General features: G+C 44.2%; 1 long non-coding RNA gene across 1 annotated transcript in view; it reads right to left on the bottom strand.

Moving 5' to 3' along the window:
• Positions 1–7,917: 7,917 nt before the first annotated feature.
• Positions 7,918–15,601, bottom strand: part of LOC140684157 (uncharacterized) — a 32,745-nt gene continuing 25,061 nt past the window's right edge. Inside the window, exon 2 of the long non-coding RNA XR_012055959.1 lies at positions 7,918–9,393. This is a non-coding gene — a long non-coding RNA (uncharacterized lncRNA). The remainder of the gene's footprint in view (positions 9,394–15,601) is intronic.

Genomic DNA, 15,601 nt, shown 5'->3' with positions numbered 1-15,601 from the left:
CCCCCTCAGCCACTCCCCATCAGACCTGTGCTCTTCCTCCCTGCTCCCTCACTATCTGGTCTGATTTTTCACAGAAAATGTTTCAACATTTCTAGGTTTATCAGGAATTTTGTTTTCATCAATTCAGAGGAACACGTGCCTGAGCTCCATGACTGGCTGCACCTGTGAAATCCCAGGGAAGCAAACAAAGTCGGGCTTCAGTGGAGCTCATCATGGGGACCACAGCTGAGGGATCACCTTGTGGCCTGGATGACAACAAAGGGAAACTCACCAAGCATGGAGAGGGGTTGATAGCACCACTGATAGCAGAATGATAACAACATCAGCAAACAGCCCAACCAACTGGAGCAGGGTGTCTTGGAGGGGACCATTCCTCTACAGGCACTGGATGACAAAGTGTCAGGGAGTTTTAACCTCCCCAAGTCTCAAAATCAAATGAGAGTCACCTGCTTCAGTCAGGTGCCTTCTTCCCATGGAACAAAGGCTCTCATTGTCCAGGTAAAGCAAAGGCCAATTCCTGTGGGCCAGGGCACTGAGGCATGCTGCTGGCCTTTTCTAAGGGAGGATGTGGAACTTGGATTCTCACTGCATTGGGTGTGTCTTACTCAGTAACTAAAGCAATTGATAAACCCCTTGGCTTCCAGAAAATGCCTTCAGCTTCTCAGCACGGCACTCAGCTGCCAATTCCTATTCTCTCCTGGTACAGATGCCAGCCTAGCTTGGAGCAAGAGGGCAGGCTGGTGCAGGCAGGTGGCTGCAGGAGAGTGCTGCAGGATGGAGTGGGACTGCTCCCGAGCCATAGCACAAGGAGAAGTGTGAGCCCACTGCCCAGGCTCCAGCAGCTTGGGAACAGCACCCTGATGCCCACAGTGCTGCGGGGATGACCAGGGCAGCAGAATTCTGGAGTGCCCTGAGCTTGCTCAGAGCTGTGACTCTCTTTGCCAAACCATGGGAGCTGAGTGCCTTGGTACCACAGGCAGCATGTGCAAGCTGCAGTCTTGCACAATCTGGAATGATCTTGCACACTATTCCCACTCTATGATAAAAAAGAAGAAGCAGAAGAAAATCAGGACGCTTGAAATGACATTTCTAATGCCTTCCAAAAAATGTACAGCATGTTTATCTGCTCTCAGTGAAGGTTAATGTTGTGGTTTATATTTTGCATACATGCACACAGTAAGAGTCTTGTCTCTGACCAGTTAACGTTGAAAGCACTGCTTCTTAAAAAATATCTTTTATGTAGTATTAGGTCCTGTCAGAGCAGAGATATGTGTCTTTAGAACTCATCATCATTTTAGCCCTTCAGAGGGTGCCTCTCATAGAATTGTTTATCTTGAATCACTGATAAAAAATGATTGTGTTCCCTAGCTCTGTTTTCCTTTTTGTCTAACTTCAAGCTTAACCGGAATTTTGACAAATTGTAACAGTTAAATACATGTTTTTCTCCTCAGTGTGTCTGGCCCAATGAGAAATACAAGTTCCAAACCATTTCAAGGAAGCTTGCCTGCATGTATCTGTGACCCAGCTGGGAGCAGCGTATGCTCACACACAGCCCCCTCCTCTGGGAACGGGCTCCTGGAGGTTCCTTATGAAAGGGAATTTGTGCATCCAAACAGCCTAACAGGGCCTGTAAAGGGACATGCCCAGGGAGGGACAAGTAGCAGGGATTTTCACTCATCCCATCACAGGATGAATTAACACCTGCACCAACAGTTCCTGTGGCAGTCACTGACAAAGGCAGTGATGTGAAGATGGTACAAATCTGCAAAGGAAACAGCACAACAGAGGAGACACTTGATGCCAGTAAAACCCCAGAACTGGCTCCCCCTGAAACTTCATCTGTGTGTGTGTGTGTGTGTGTGTGTGTGTGTGCACGGATGCAGTAAAGCAAATCACAGACCCTCCCAGCCCACACACTCTGGGACATGTGCTCTCACCAGCCAGGAGTCAGGAGGAGTGTTTGGGACAGAACTGGACCAGTGCAGTGAGAGGACTGGGCTCCGAGTGTCCAGGGCCAGGTTGGATGGGACTTGGAGCAACCAGGTCTGGTGGAATCTTCCCCTGCCTGTGCCAGAGGGTTGGAACGAGGTGATCCTTCAGGCTCCTTCCAACACAAACCATTCTATGCTTCTATGGCATATTTTACCCTGTGCAAAGGGTCAGACAATGTGCAAATAACTGTCTCACTGAAGGAATGATTCTCTGAAGATGTGGAGGTGCTGCAGAGCTGCCTGTGGTGAGCAAAAGGTCCCCACAGTGCTGAGCCTGTCACAGTCAGCACCAGGTGCAAATGTGTTAATTACTGTGACTGTGCTTCCAGGATCACTGGTATTGCTGGAGCAGGCTGGGCATGGCCCTGCCATTCCTTATTACCAAGCACTGCCAAAACTTGTGCACCAGACCTGCATCCTGGCAGCTGACCCAGGGAAACACACATGCAGTAAATCAGGTCTGATTACAAAAGAATTTCTGTGCTTTTTGTGGTGCTCCTCCATCCCAGTAGAATAGGGAACACTCTTAAAGGGCAGCATTGCACACTGCCAGCTTCCCCACTGCTAGAGGTGCAGCAGTGAGTGTCTTCCAGAGCAGAGGAGGGCAAAGGAGCAGTGTGAGAAGGTTCTCCTTGTTTTGTTCAAGATGCACACCAAACCAAGTGTGTGTTTTCCTGAGAGCAGTAAAAGACATTTTGGTGATTATTATCCTACAGAAAATACTTTCTGTTGGCCAAACCTTGTGCATTGCCTTTGCTTGCAGATTTAACTGCTGGATATCTGTGATTCCAAGAAAGTCAGCCCAGTGGTATCACATAATCTCTGTTTCCCAATAAACTGAGATGATCAAAGCTGGAGGGTAGCTCGTAGGTGTTCAGGGAATGCCACACTCAGAGCTGACAGTAGACTGAGCACAGGATGCCACTGCACACCCTGTGCCAGAGCTCCTGCCAGCCACACTGATCAAAGGGACTGAGGTTGTACCTCTGCCCTCGTGACTCCCCTGGGGCTGGGATCCCAGCCCTGCCCACCCCAAGGCACTGAGCACTCAGAGCTTCCAGGGGTCAGAAAGGCAAAACTGACTTGGGCTGAAAGTCGTGCCAAGCAGACGGTGAGAGAGGGAGAGGCCGTGTTCCCGAGGAGAGGGAAACTGGCATCATCCATGGCACTGGCACATCTGCAGGGCTGGGTCTGCCTCCCTCTGCCTCTCCTCCACCTTCAGCAGGGCTCCCTCAGCCTTGTTCCACAAGACAGCACCGGGGCAGAGAAGGGTCTTGTCTAGAAAGCCTGGCTGAGGAAATTATGCTTCTTATAGACAGTCGCTATGTACCATAAGGGTTAACCTAGGCACTGCATGATGAAGAAAAAAACATTAAAAATATCAGTGAGAGAGATTTCCCACACCTATCTATGAATTTTATTTAAAAGAGCCTGTCTGGGCATGCTGTAAAGCTGTGATGGAAAATGAGACATTCCTCTTCCAGTTTTGGCATTGCTGCAGTTCTCAGGTCTGTCCCATTCCCTCCACATCTGTGGTCTGGGGGAACTGGGACCATGACCCCAACAGTTGGGTCAAGTCAGATTTAAGCCCTATATGAGAACACCACAGGATTGGATAATGGGCTAAAATTTGTCAACATCATTTAAATACCCAGGAAAATAATTAGCAATGTTCACATTGCTGAGATAATTTTTGCTGTGAATGATGAAACAGGAATGTCTTGGCTTGTAGGCCTGGGGATGATTGTGTAACTGTGATTGATTCTGCATCAACCTCTGTGTCCCTCTTCTCTATCGCTTCTTTCTCCAGAAATCAGTCTTGAATACAGAAATAATTGAAGCTTGTAATTAAATCTCGTCTTATGGAAGGAAATTTGGTTTAACTCTGATTTATGAGTACTGATAACACTTTGAAATGAAAAACTCAAGCAGCATGAACATTGTGCATCCTGGACCTCAAACAGCTATTTCAATATTAGACTGTTATTTCTAGTGACAATCAATAATCATGGAATTCTTCTTGCAGGAGTAGACCATGGAAAAGAATTGCTGTTTTTCATTTGCTGATTAAAACTGCACTAACAAAAAAATACTGTGCCCATATTTCTCCCTGTGCCTGGCTTTATATGGATCCAACCATGAATCTCTAAAATATCCTAAAGTTTATTTATCTATAATAGAGAGAAATAAACCTACCTCAGAGTAAAAAAAAAAAAAAAAAAAAGTACATGATTGCCATTCCACAGATTTTAGTTCTGTTTTCTTGGTATTTTATAGGCAGGAAAGATAATGCAGTCACAGTTATAAAGTTGCTATAAAATAAACTTTAAAGAAGGGGAAAGAACCCAAACCCACATTCTGGTAGCAGTGAGATATAAATAAAAATCCCCCAAGGTTATTTCCAATGAACTTTCTCTTTACTCCATGTCACAAATTGCCTTGTACAGAGAAAGGAATTGGTTAAATACTTTGCAGGAAGACGAAATACTGAGTTCCTTCAAGAAGCAGGAGAAGCACATGGAGACAACAGCATGAGCCTTGTGCAGCAGCTGGATTGCCACTGACATTGCCAACACGTGGAATTTCATCTCCAATCATGCAGTGTGCAGATTTTAGTCTCAGCCGTGGGTGCTGCATGGCCACATCTGAACCTCAGTCTCCTCGGTTTATTTTTTGGAGAGCAGAAATGTAAATCTCCCCTGGTTGCACAGGATAACCAAAAAACGATCCAACAGCTCGACACCTGTGAATTGCTTTTTCTCCACTGAGCTTTTTTCAGAAATCTGAGTAATGAACCATACTCAAACCCTGCCCTGTCTCCCAGCATTTCAGTGTCTCCCTGAGGACTCTGATGGGCTGGGCAGCAGCTTCACTGTTTATTCTCCCTGCAAGAACATCCCAGCAGTGCCTGCATCAACACTGTCCCTTTCTCACCTGCATCCCAAGCGAGGGAGGCCTGATCCCCATGGTGCTGCTCTGTCCAGCTGTGTGTGAGCAGCTCCTCATCCCCTCCTGAGCCCGGGCAGCGAGAAAGGTCTGCCAGGAACCCGGCCTGTCCAAGCCCTGCACAACCATGGTGCCATGAGAGTGAGAGAGACCTCATGGAACAACGATGGTGGTGTCAGGATGCTGCTGGGAGCATGAAAAAGGATGTGGAATGAACACCAGCAATGAAATCGGGTGGCAGAGCTCAGAGGCAGCTCCTTCTCCAGGGACACTGCCTTGTGGCTTGCATGGTGAGTGCTTGAAGCCTTACAGAATTGTTTCTCTTAGGAGGTGAAAATGATGTTGTGAGTCAGATCTTTCTTCAGCTCATTCCCTCCCAGTTACAGGTGTTGAAAGTTCTGCTTCTGTAAACATGGGAAAGGTCAGCAATAGCGAGCAGTTTGTATGCTGGCAGTTTTCAAACACACTTTCCTAGCTAGTTCTGTGCCCTAAAGCCCTTTTTGTTCTCTCCTCCAGTGAGTTTTGAGGCTGTCCAGCTGCCTTCTTCCATGAACTCAGATAAAACCGCAATGCCCCACAAGCACTGGCAGCCAGTTTCTTAGGAAAATATCTGGGTTTGGCAGTTATTTCTTGTTTAGTTCTTGTAAAAAAACATTTCACCTCAGGCAACAGCCTTTTCTGTTTGTACTGATGGCACAGGGGAGTTCAGAGGTGCCTTTAGTTGGTCAGGTTCCACCTCTCCCATAAGCTTGAGCAGGATCTTTGTTCCCAGCACCTCATGGGTGTTCATTAACCATCATTACTATTGTTTGGTCACATGCCTCCTTTTCCAGACTTATATTGTGATTTCCACCATTCCTAAGGAGTTGCATCAAAGAGGTTCATTGTTCAGTGGGAGACACTCATCACAGTTACACAGCTGGAGAAACATGCAGTGAGAAAAGGACTTATTTTCCAGAAAAGATCTTTACCTTGCCCTGTAGGTGAATTACATATTAGATTGTGCACACAAGTCATAGATAATAGATATCCTGACTTCAGAGCAGAATTCAGGACAAAATAAAGCTCAAATGTAAACCCAGTAGAGATAAAAACCCAAAGAGGACAAGCATCTGTCAGTGGCAGAAGAGCAGAAGGTAAGAGAGGGTAGCAGAGGGTTGTGTTATGGACGTGGGGAAGGAGAAGAACCAGATCTGAGGACCTGGAGGCAGCAGGACTTGCTACTGATTTCCTTCTCAAAGTTCTAAGCAAACTCCAGCACATGCCAAGGCAATCAGGGACATGGAACATAAAATGGCAATTTTTTTCCTTTTTCCACAGAAAGGAAACTAAAGCAAACCCAGAGGATTGTGTGAATTCCTGGTCACCCCTGAGGAGAGTTCGGAAGTGTGGATGGCTGAATGTGCAAAGTGGCAGACAGATGCTGGTGTCCCAGAAAAAGCATCCTGACCTCTTTGGGAAAAGGCATCTTTTTTTTCTAGAAAGGCATCTGTGCAGTGAAAAAATGATGGGGGGATGTAAGACTGCCTAAGGAGCTTGGAAGGATGAGGGTGTGTGAATTGAACAGAAGGTAAGGAATTGTTCTGGCACAGGATGGGCAGGGAGACACTGGTGATAAATATGCTGTGTAGGATTACGAAATCCTGTGGAACTTCCAGTCCCCAGAGCCATGATCTTCTGACAGCACCACAAAACAAACCATCATCTCCTCAAGCAGTGTCTAGCTTTAATTGTCACTTCAGCTCTCACAGAGTTGCAGAGGATTTAAAGTAGGGAAATAAGATGTCACAATAATGAAAGCACAGGACTTCCATGGTGAAGGGAATGCAGGAAATGGGATCAGTGATGTGGCTTTGTGAGAAGGTTCTCAAAAAGTAGAAACAAAGAAATTTGGAGGGTTCTGCTACTCTTTGCTTTGTTGCAGAAATGGCAAAGGTAGGAAAAACAACAACAAAGAAAGAAAAAATTGAGGAAGGATTTAATTCAAGGAGAATTGAAGGTATTTTAAGCACTTTTGCAAGGTATTTTGAGATGAGAAGTGCTGAACTGTTCTCAGATCCACAAGTTCACCCTAGCCTCCCCCTTCACCCCAGCTCAGGCACACTGGAACTGATTTAACCATTGTAAGAGTTTGCTGTCATGCACACAGATGTGGGGGCATGAGAGCTGTGGGAATAGTAGGGTGACAGATTGGGAGGGTGGAAGTTGAGACAAGTTAAGGTGATCACCCAGTGCTTTATGTTAATCCTGTGTGATCTGTGTGGAATAAATGGAAGAGAGAGGAAGCAGTGAGCAAAGTGACCAGAACTTCTCATATGCCAGATCTTCACTAATTCTCAAGTCCTTCATGGCAGTTTGAAGTTAGGCTTGTGCCCTCCTCTGAGATGCCTCCTTTTGTTGAGAGTGGAAAAGTTTAACTTTTTTTTTTTTTTTTTTTTTTTTCCCCATTTCTGTCTAATTTTCTCTAGTATTTCCAAATATTGGCATCCTGCTCTATCCCCCTTGGGCAGCCCTAGAGTCTGCACTGAGAGTTTGTGGTGAGAGAAGTCCATCAGCATGCAGGAATATTTGTGAGGTAGTGCTAAGCAAAAAACTTAATGGCCCTTTAGTCCCCACTTCTTTTTTGAATTCTACCTCACCATAGCCTGTTTTCCCTTGGTGAAGCAGAATTTATGTTCCATATTTCATGCAAAAATTGCAGACAGTTGTCAACTCAGAATGAAAGCAAGATGGCAACATTACCTATGCAAATGCTTTAGCTAAATGCTTCCTTCATTGCTCCCAAAAGGAAAAGACAAGACAGTGTGTGGCCTTAATGTTCATCTGCAACATTTCTGATCTTTAGTTTTAGCCGTACTAATTAGGCACACACTACTTATGTGACTGCTGGATGTGGATTTTTTTCCTGCTGCAGCAATCCGTGCACATCTCCCTTGGAGGGATGTTCAAATCAAGGGCAGCATTTCCAGAAAGATGTTCCGGTGTACATCCAAAATGAAATCTCAAAAAAATAATCTGCTGTCAGGCTGAATGAAATAACTCTGTAATTAAACTTTAGAAATTGCTAAGTTTAACTGAAAAATGGTCTAAAATTAGGACCACTAAAGAGTTGCTAAAAGCATTCCTAACAGTGGAAATTGTTGTGGTTGTTTGAAATTTATTTTTCCATCTCTTTTTTAAGCAGATGTTCAAAGGTGTCCACCATAGTTCAGCGAGTAAGAAAGCAGTGCTGCATTCAGTGACTTCTTTTTTTTTTTTTTTCCTTATTATTTTGCTTTTAACCTTTCCCAAAGAAAATTCACCAGCTGGTTAGGCTAGAAGGTGCATGCCCCTGTTTTCCAGGCAGAGTCAGTGATTTAGGCATTACAGAAGAACTCTCAGTGTACAGGATTTGTAAGTTAGGTGGTCAGCACAGCTCAGTGAGAGGCACAGTTACAGCTCAGCCACAGCAGCATTAGACTCAGTGGCACTGATGCTCCCTGACCAGTTTGGACATGGCAGGTTTATCCCATCTTTAAATTAAATCCCAAATAAAAGAACAGATTTTTTTTTTTTTCTGTAAATTTCCTGAGTCAGCCACTGACCAAAGACAAGTCCCCAACCAGAAAATTATCTTCCAGTCAAAATGAGCTGTTTGCTGAAGATTTTGGAGATGTCCAGCCTGCTGCTATATTTAGTATATTTAGTGACTATATTTAGTCACTTTATACTTTCTCTATTCTCACATGTATCTTAAAATTCCTGGTAAGGAATAGAAGGAAAAGAACCAAATGCCACAGGGGGAGATTATTAGCTTGGCTGAAGCTAAGCAAGTCTGGAAGTCTTCTTGGAAACTGAGATCCCGTTAACACCCTAAGGGAAAAGTTTCCCCAACACACTTTGGATAGTTCAGTAGCAGGAATTCCAAATAAGTCTTTGAACTTTCTGACAACTTTTGTCTCTTCAATATGAGCAGCATGTGATCCCAAGCCAAGTATCAATTCAGACTTTTAAAAAACACATGAGAGAAAAAGAACATTATTTTGGTATAGGACAATGCAATCACGATACATTTGTTTCATCATGTGAAAGATGGCATGGAGTAGTCATGCAATTAAATTCAGGAGTTCATTTGCTGATTCCTAGAGAGCTCAGGTATTTTTTCTTGCCAAAATGAATTAGGCCATAGATTCCATTTCACATTCAAAAATCTGAACAGTTTGGTCCTAGCACATACCTGGATGAGATCAATGAGAGCTCCATCACATTTTAGTCTTCCAAGGAGTCAGTGAGTGGCTTGAGCCACTTGCTGATCATTTTCATATTGTATGTATCCCTGTATTTTGTTTGCCTCTGTAGCCCAGGATGGAGAGTCTTGTCAGTGATGTCCTTATAGTTCAACTAAGTTTGGGTAAAGCCTCAAATCCCATTGCTTAGAGGGGCTGCTCTTCAGGGAAATACAAACTGGCTGGAGAGCCTGCAGGCAGAGTAACAGAAATCATCAGAGATCCTTTAACTTGCCTACAGAGACAGAGAACTGTGGCAAATCCATGCAACGCTGCTGCACAGAAGGGAATAATCTATTCAGCGAGCTCATACTGGGTAAGACAAGAAACAGTGTGTGTAAACTGCAGTGAGAATGATTAAAGGGAGACATAAAATAAAAAGAAGTATTGGCAAAGGACAATGAAAGCCTTGGAATGGATTGTCTGGGGACGTGGTGAGGTCTGTTCCTGAAGGTGTTTAAGAGCAGGTCAGGAGTGCTTGGTTCTGATTAGACTTGGTTTGTGGTAGAAAGATGGATTACCTGTTCTCTGAGGTCCCTTCTGGTTTCTGTGGAGCTGTTGTTTATCTTCCAGGACTGCAGTCCTGTGTCCTGTGCTCTTGGTGTGCTGCAGGAGGCTCAGCAAAGAGTGTGAACTCACTCTTCAAATCACTGTGGTGTAGCAAATGCTGCCAAGGGTGAATTTTCATTGCCTGCAAACTCTGTGAGAATGGAGTCTGAGGAATTTCCAATGAAGTCATCGAAGGTGTCATGTGTAAGGTGTTCCAGACCCAACAGGAATAGGATACCATTGATATTTCTATGAAACTTCAAAATCGTGCGTGATTTTTCCTTTGTCTGCAATTGCTGGCAAAAGTCATTATTCATTTTCTTGAATGGTCTTGTCAGGGTTTTCATCTCCTTTGAAATCCTGATGTGTCCTAAATCCCACTCCCTCTGTGCAGCAGTGCTGGCAGAGCATTTCCTGGTCGTTACCCATTTCCTAGGGTCACCCTGATTAACTTTGTCAGGGGCTGCTGTGTGATGCAGTCAGACTGGCTGCACCCTCTACAGGTTTCTTCCTGATGAGGATGCAATGTTCATTCTCAACAGATGAGAGCTGCTTTTGGGGAAATAACTAGCTGGTTTTGCCTCAGTTTCTTGGTTGCAGTACTGAGTGATGTGCACACCCAGGGACAGCTCACCTTAATCTCTGATCCCTTGGGTTTACTGACCAGCACCGAGAAAAGTCACGTCCTTATTTCCCTTCAAAGGAGCCAGTGAGGCAGAGCACAAGAATGGAGGTGCATAAGAGAGCACTGTTGAAAGGTGGAAGAACAAAAGAAAAAGAAAAGAGGAAAATAAACTCTGTTCTTCTGTCAGGCCACGGGGTTAATCCAGGTGCTATGGTACTGGCTTGGATAGAAACCTGTGCCGGGCCTGCCTCCAATCACAGCTGCACCACTGGGTCTGTTGCCTTCCACTGTCCCTAGGAATTTGTATCACTTGGTTACTCCTGGATTTGAAATTGAAAATTTACCAGTGATGTACGAAATGGGACAGAAACAACCCCATAGTTGTGTGGCCAGTGAAAGAGGCACCAAGAAAACATCTCAAAGGCATCTACCAGACTTCCCAGGCAGAGGTTTATTCCATGTCAACCCATCCCATCCATTCCAAAAGCTGAATAAAAATTAGCATAGCCAAAAATCTGGATGACAGTAATGACCATAAGGACAGGCCCTCCTAGCCCCGACACAGCCAAGCTGAGCGTGCTGTGGAAAACATTGCTGCTCTGTGCGCTGGCCAAATCGCCTTTTGAATGACCTTTTGTTGCAAACCATGTCTGCTACATAAAAAGGAAATTAAAAATAAATAAAAGTTTGCAGTGGTTAGTTGATCAAAGCTTTTGCTTTCCCCTGTGGTCTCAGCAGAAAGCAATGTTACAGCCTCAGACTAGATGGGTTTGTTTGGTGAGGTCTGATGGGAGCTGATAATTTTGCAGCCCTAGAGGCCAAAAAGGAAAAGGTAGATGGCTTATCTGGGTTCTGCTTTTGGGGATTTTCCCCACAGTGGTTCTTTCTGGTAATGGGGAGATTTGACTTTTGTATGTTCCATATGAGAACTCAGTGGGTGTTAAGCAATACTGACTTGTATAAAATGCAAGATTAGAAATGGCATTAAATGGTGTCACAGCTCTGTCTCAGGCCATGGTTCCAACATGTTCATCTTCAAAGTAGATTCAGGAATTAAATTCAAACTGGAGCAGGTGTTGAGAAAGAACCTTGGGACGTCAGGGAGGTAGACAACAGAGCTATACCCAAATTACAGGCTGCCACATGGGCCAGAGGTATCTGAGTTGTCTTTAATCTCAATGGCTTGAGGACTGAAAGAAAAAACCCTCTTTGTTTAGAAATGTCCCCTGTGCCTCTTCCAGTAGGAATAGAAAGGAAGGGAGAAAACAACCCAATTCTTTTCTGTGATGGTTTTGATTGGGCTTGTATGAAATGGTGGTGGAAATTGCAAAGAACTGTTCCTAATGACTTGTGATATCTCTCACATTTTCTCTTCCTGAGAATTTGGGGAAGCAGTCTGTGCTTTTATTCTAGAATGGAAAGCCTTGGAGCAAGGGCTGTTCACTTTTAAAAGCATAAATTAATTGAGCCAGTCCCACAGAACTATGATAATGCTGGACTTTCTGTTCTAGTACATACCTGGTGGGCAGGAGTGGGGGCTCTGCAGGAAGAGAAACAGGAATATCTTACTCTGATGCTGGTGTGCTGGGAGTTTTCATTTGTATTTTTGCTTTTTATTAATAAAAACTTGCCAGTGGGATTCCCCATAAGATCACTATGGTAAACTTGCCAGAAGAATTCAGTAGTCCCTCATTGTCACCTCCTTGTGCCATTGCAAAAATTTTTACCTTGTACAGCTGCAAAAACGAGCAGGAACTGTGTGGGGGAAGGGAATATCTGAGTGAATGTGGCAGGGAAAACAATAGTTCTTGCTCTCAGATAACCTTGTGACCCTCTGAGCATGTCAGGAAATGGAGCTCTCTGACATTTTGGCTTTTGTGTCTGAGTGTATTCACACAGAGAGATGATGTATTTTTGTCTTCTAATATGGGGAGAGAAAGCAGAGGGAAAGAATAAATATGGAATTCTGTGCAGGTGGAGGTATGGACCTGTGTGTGTGTGTGGCAGAGACATGCAGTACCCTGATGAAAGGAGAGATTTGCTGGCTGACAACAGGGAATGCTTTCTGCAGCACAAGGAATTTAGGGAGCAGCACCTGATCCCTGGTGAGGTCAGACAGTCAAAGCCCAACTAATGTAATGCAAAAGAAGTGGAAGCATTGAGTCACCAAGGCTGTCAGCTCTGCCCCAAAGATCGGTATGAAAGCACAGGCAGAGGAGGGGCAGAGAGGCACAGCAAGTTCGGGAGGGCACTGCAGCTGTAGAAGATAAACATTTTTGCAATGGCACAAGGAGGTGGTGATGAGGGACTACTGAATTCTGCTGATGAATTGGCCATGGCAGGCAAAGGGGGACTGAGCTGCAGCTTGGCTTGGAGCAACCAAAACTCCTATCTCAGAGCTACATTGCTGGAGAGAATCCTGGGAGGACAGCCTGTTCCATCCCTGATGCCCAGAGGAGGCATAATGAAATGCCAGGGCTGAAGCCTCGAGTTACAAAACTGCAATCAAGGAACATAACACAGGTTTTTAAAGGTGGGGTGGGCAGCCAATGCAACGGGCTCTCAAGAGAAAGGCTGTAAATTTTTCAGCGTTTCAGAGAAGTTAATTAAGACTGGAAGATTTTATGAAAGATTTCTACTTCCATGAGCAGTTGTCAAACTTGAAGAGAGTTTCTTTGCACAGCAGGGCAGCCTGTATCCTAATATCATTCAGTGCGGGTGTCACCAGGCAAAATTGCCATGGTTTGTGTTTCAGGGATCAAACCAGAGCCTGGCAGTGGCCTCCCTGAACCTTGAAGGATACAGGAGGGGTGTGGGAGAGGCAAGATGCAAAGGGCTGTTTGTTTAGTTAGGGACCATCCTCTCACCACAAACAGATTTTCACCACCATCATGGGGCATATTCAGAGAATGTGATAATGAATTCACCATAGCTGTGTGAATAAATAAAGCCAGTCAGCGAAACCCCATGGAACACTCTCAACACATTCTGGTTCCTGTAACAGAATATTAATGACTGTGTTAATTAGGCAGTGTGGAAGCAGCTCTAAGTGTCACAGACAGAGAAAATTACAATGGCAGGATATTGAAATATTCCTTCCCACAATGCTTTTTGTACAAGCCCCATCATTTTAATGACACTTGCCTTGTATTTTACTGTTTGCTAAGGAGACTGAATTTGATGACTCTCAGAGGAGCCTCAGAGGACCATGATGACCCAGCTGACTTAAATTTCTTCATGCTGTGTTAGAAGAAAGAAACTTCTCAACAGAAACTCTCCTCTCTGTGGCCATGCATGGTTGGTCAACCAACCCCATACATGGGTCTTTAACATTTAGAAATTGGGGATTTCAAACCTCACAGTCTTAAGGTAATAGGCTGGGGAAGAGCAGATATTTCCCTTTTCTCAAGCAATAATTTGTACCTGCATGTTTTGGAGCCAGTGGAAATTGTGCATTTGTACCTGCATGTTTTGGAGCCAGTGGAAATTGTGTATTAGTCATTCTCAAATACTGTTTGGTACAAGCAGAAAAAAAAAGTATTTCGCAGCATATTACTGTCTAGATCACTGCAAGCATTTATCCATTTTTAGAACTCATTTTTTAGCAACTATTAAAAACTTCTGTGGTTGTGTTCCGAGTGTGGGCTGGCTGATGTTGGACAGGGGAAGGGAAGGCAGCAGAGTCACAGAATTTGGAAATAAAAAGAACCCATGAAATCAGCCATTCCTCCATCTGCCTGTGCATACACAATAATGTGTTACACACATTATTGTGTATGCAGACAGTGTTCACTTCTGAAAGGTTGCTGGATGGATTTGTCAATCACTTTCAATAAGAGATAACTCCACTGCCTTAAAAACACATTACTATGAAGAGTTTTGAGATATTCCATCTTGACAGTCTTGTCTAGAAAAGAAGAATTTCATTTTCCATCCACTGGGTAATTTCAGTGCACAGTGGCCAGGAAACAAATCTGATTGCCTGCATTCTTGCCCTGAGAAAGCCCTCACAGGTGGGAAGACTTGTCAGAAAATTATGAACATGCTCAATTTTCCATGTTATTTAATGGGCTGAAGATTTCTGATTTCATCCAAGTTCACAGCATTTGAGTGGTCATTTAGGAAAGGTTGAAAACTGCTGGATTTTGCTACTGTGGGTTTCCTTTCACTGTGTCAGCACATTTCCTTGGAGCCAACACTCTGGGCTGTGGGGATGGATAGTGGAGAACGTTTTGTTTATATTTAGACTTGTTCCAGCCATGAAATTAGTAGAATAAATAAAGATAGAAGTACAAAGATTAGAGAGGTTTTAATTTGGTACAGGCACCATTAATGGTTTATTTACGTTGTGTTCTTGGAACTTGAGCTGTCTTTTGATAACTAAAAATGCTCCAGAACAGCTGCAGAGATCAACAGGGAGAGGAAGGCAGAGCCAAAAGCAGCAGAAACCAGGTAACCTGGGGCAGGTATTGCAGTTGAACAGCAGGCTTTGTTGTTTTGGGGTGATGTGGATGGATATTTGCACATCCCACAGAAAGGAGGTCAGCTATGAGTAGTGTCAGGGCGTCTTGATGTTGTTTTGTGGCTTATTAGCAGAGTAAAATCAAATTAAATAATGCCATAGAGTTGCTAACAACATTATCCTCTGGAAAACATGTTAGAAAGCACTTCCTCAGCCATGACAGGGTGTCCCAGTTTGCAAGACAAGATGTTTTTCATTTGCCATCTGTATGGCAGTTGTCTTCTGTTAAGTGGGCAGCTTTCCTCATCTCTTCCACAACCAGTTCTCCCTGGGGAGACATCTGCTGATAATGGGCTATTGAATGTCACTGCATGACTGATAAAAGTTACAGCATCCCATTGTGAGATGCTCTGCCCAGAGGGAGGAGCCAAGCATTCCTAACTGGATATAATCTGGGTTTTGGGACACCAGACTGAGGCTTTTCTGCTGGATTTCCAGGAGGACTGCAGCCATTCCAATTTGGATGGCTACCAACACCCTGACCAAAAAGGGTGTCAGGTTGTATTCTGACCCTGTCAGTGGTTTTTCTTTTGTACTATTGCATGTATTTTTTTTCCCCTCCACTATTCCTAATAAATTGTATTTCTGACTTGGAGTCTCTCACTGGTTTTGTTTTCAAATCAGACCACAGGGGTAAAGACAGAGTGAATTCATCATGAGCTCTAAATGTGTACATGATTTCTGTGTCCTTCCCAGAAAATGA

This window comes from Taeniopygia guttata, chromosome 4A (genome assembly GCF_048771995.1).
Source record: "Taeniopygia guttata chromosome 4A, bTaeGut7.mat, whole genome shotgun sequence".
NCBI lineage: Eukaryota > Metazoa > Chordata > Aves > Passeriformes > Estrildidae > Taeniopygia > Taeniopygia guttata.
Note: the sequence above shows the minus strand (reverse complement) of the source record. Positions and strands in the feature narration are given on the sequence as shown.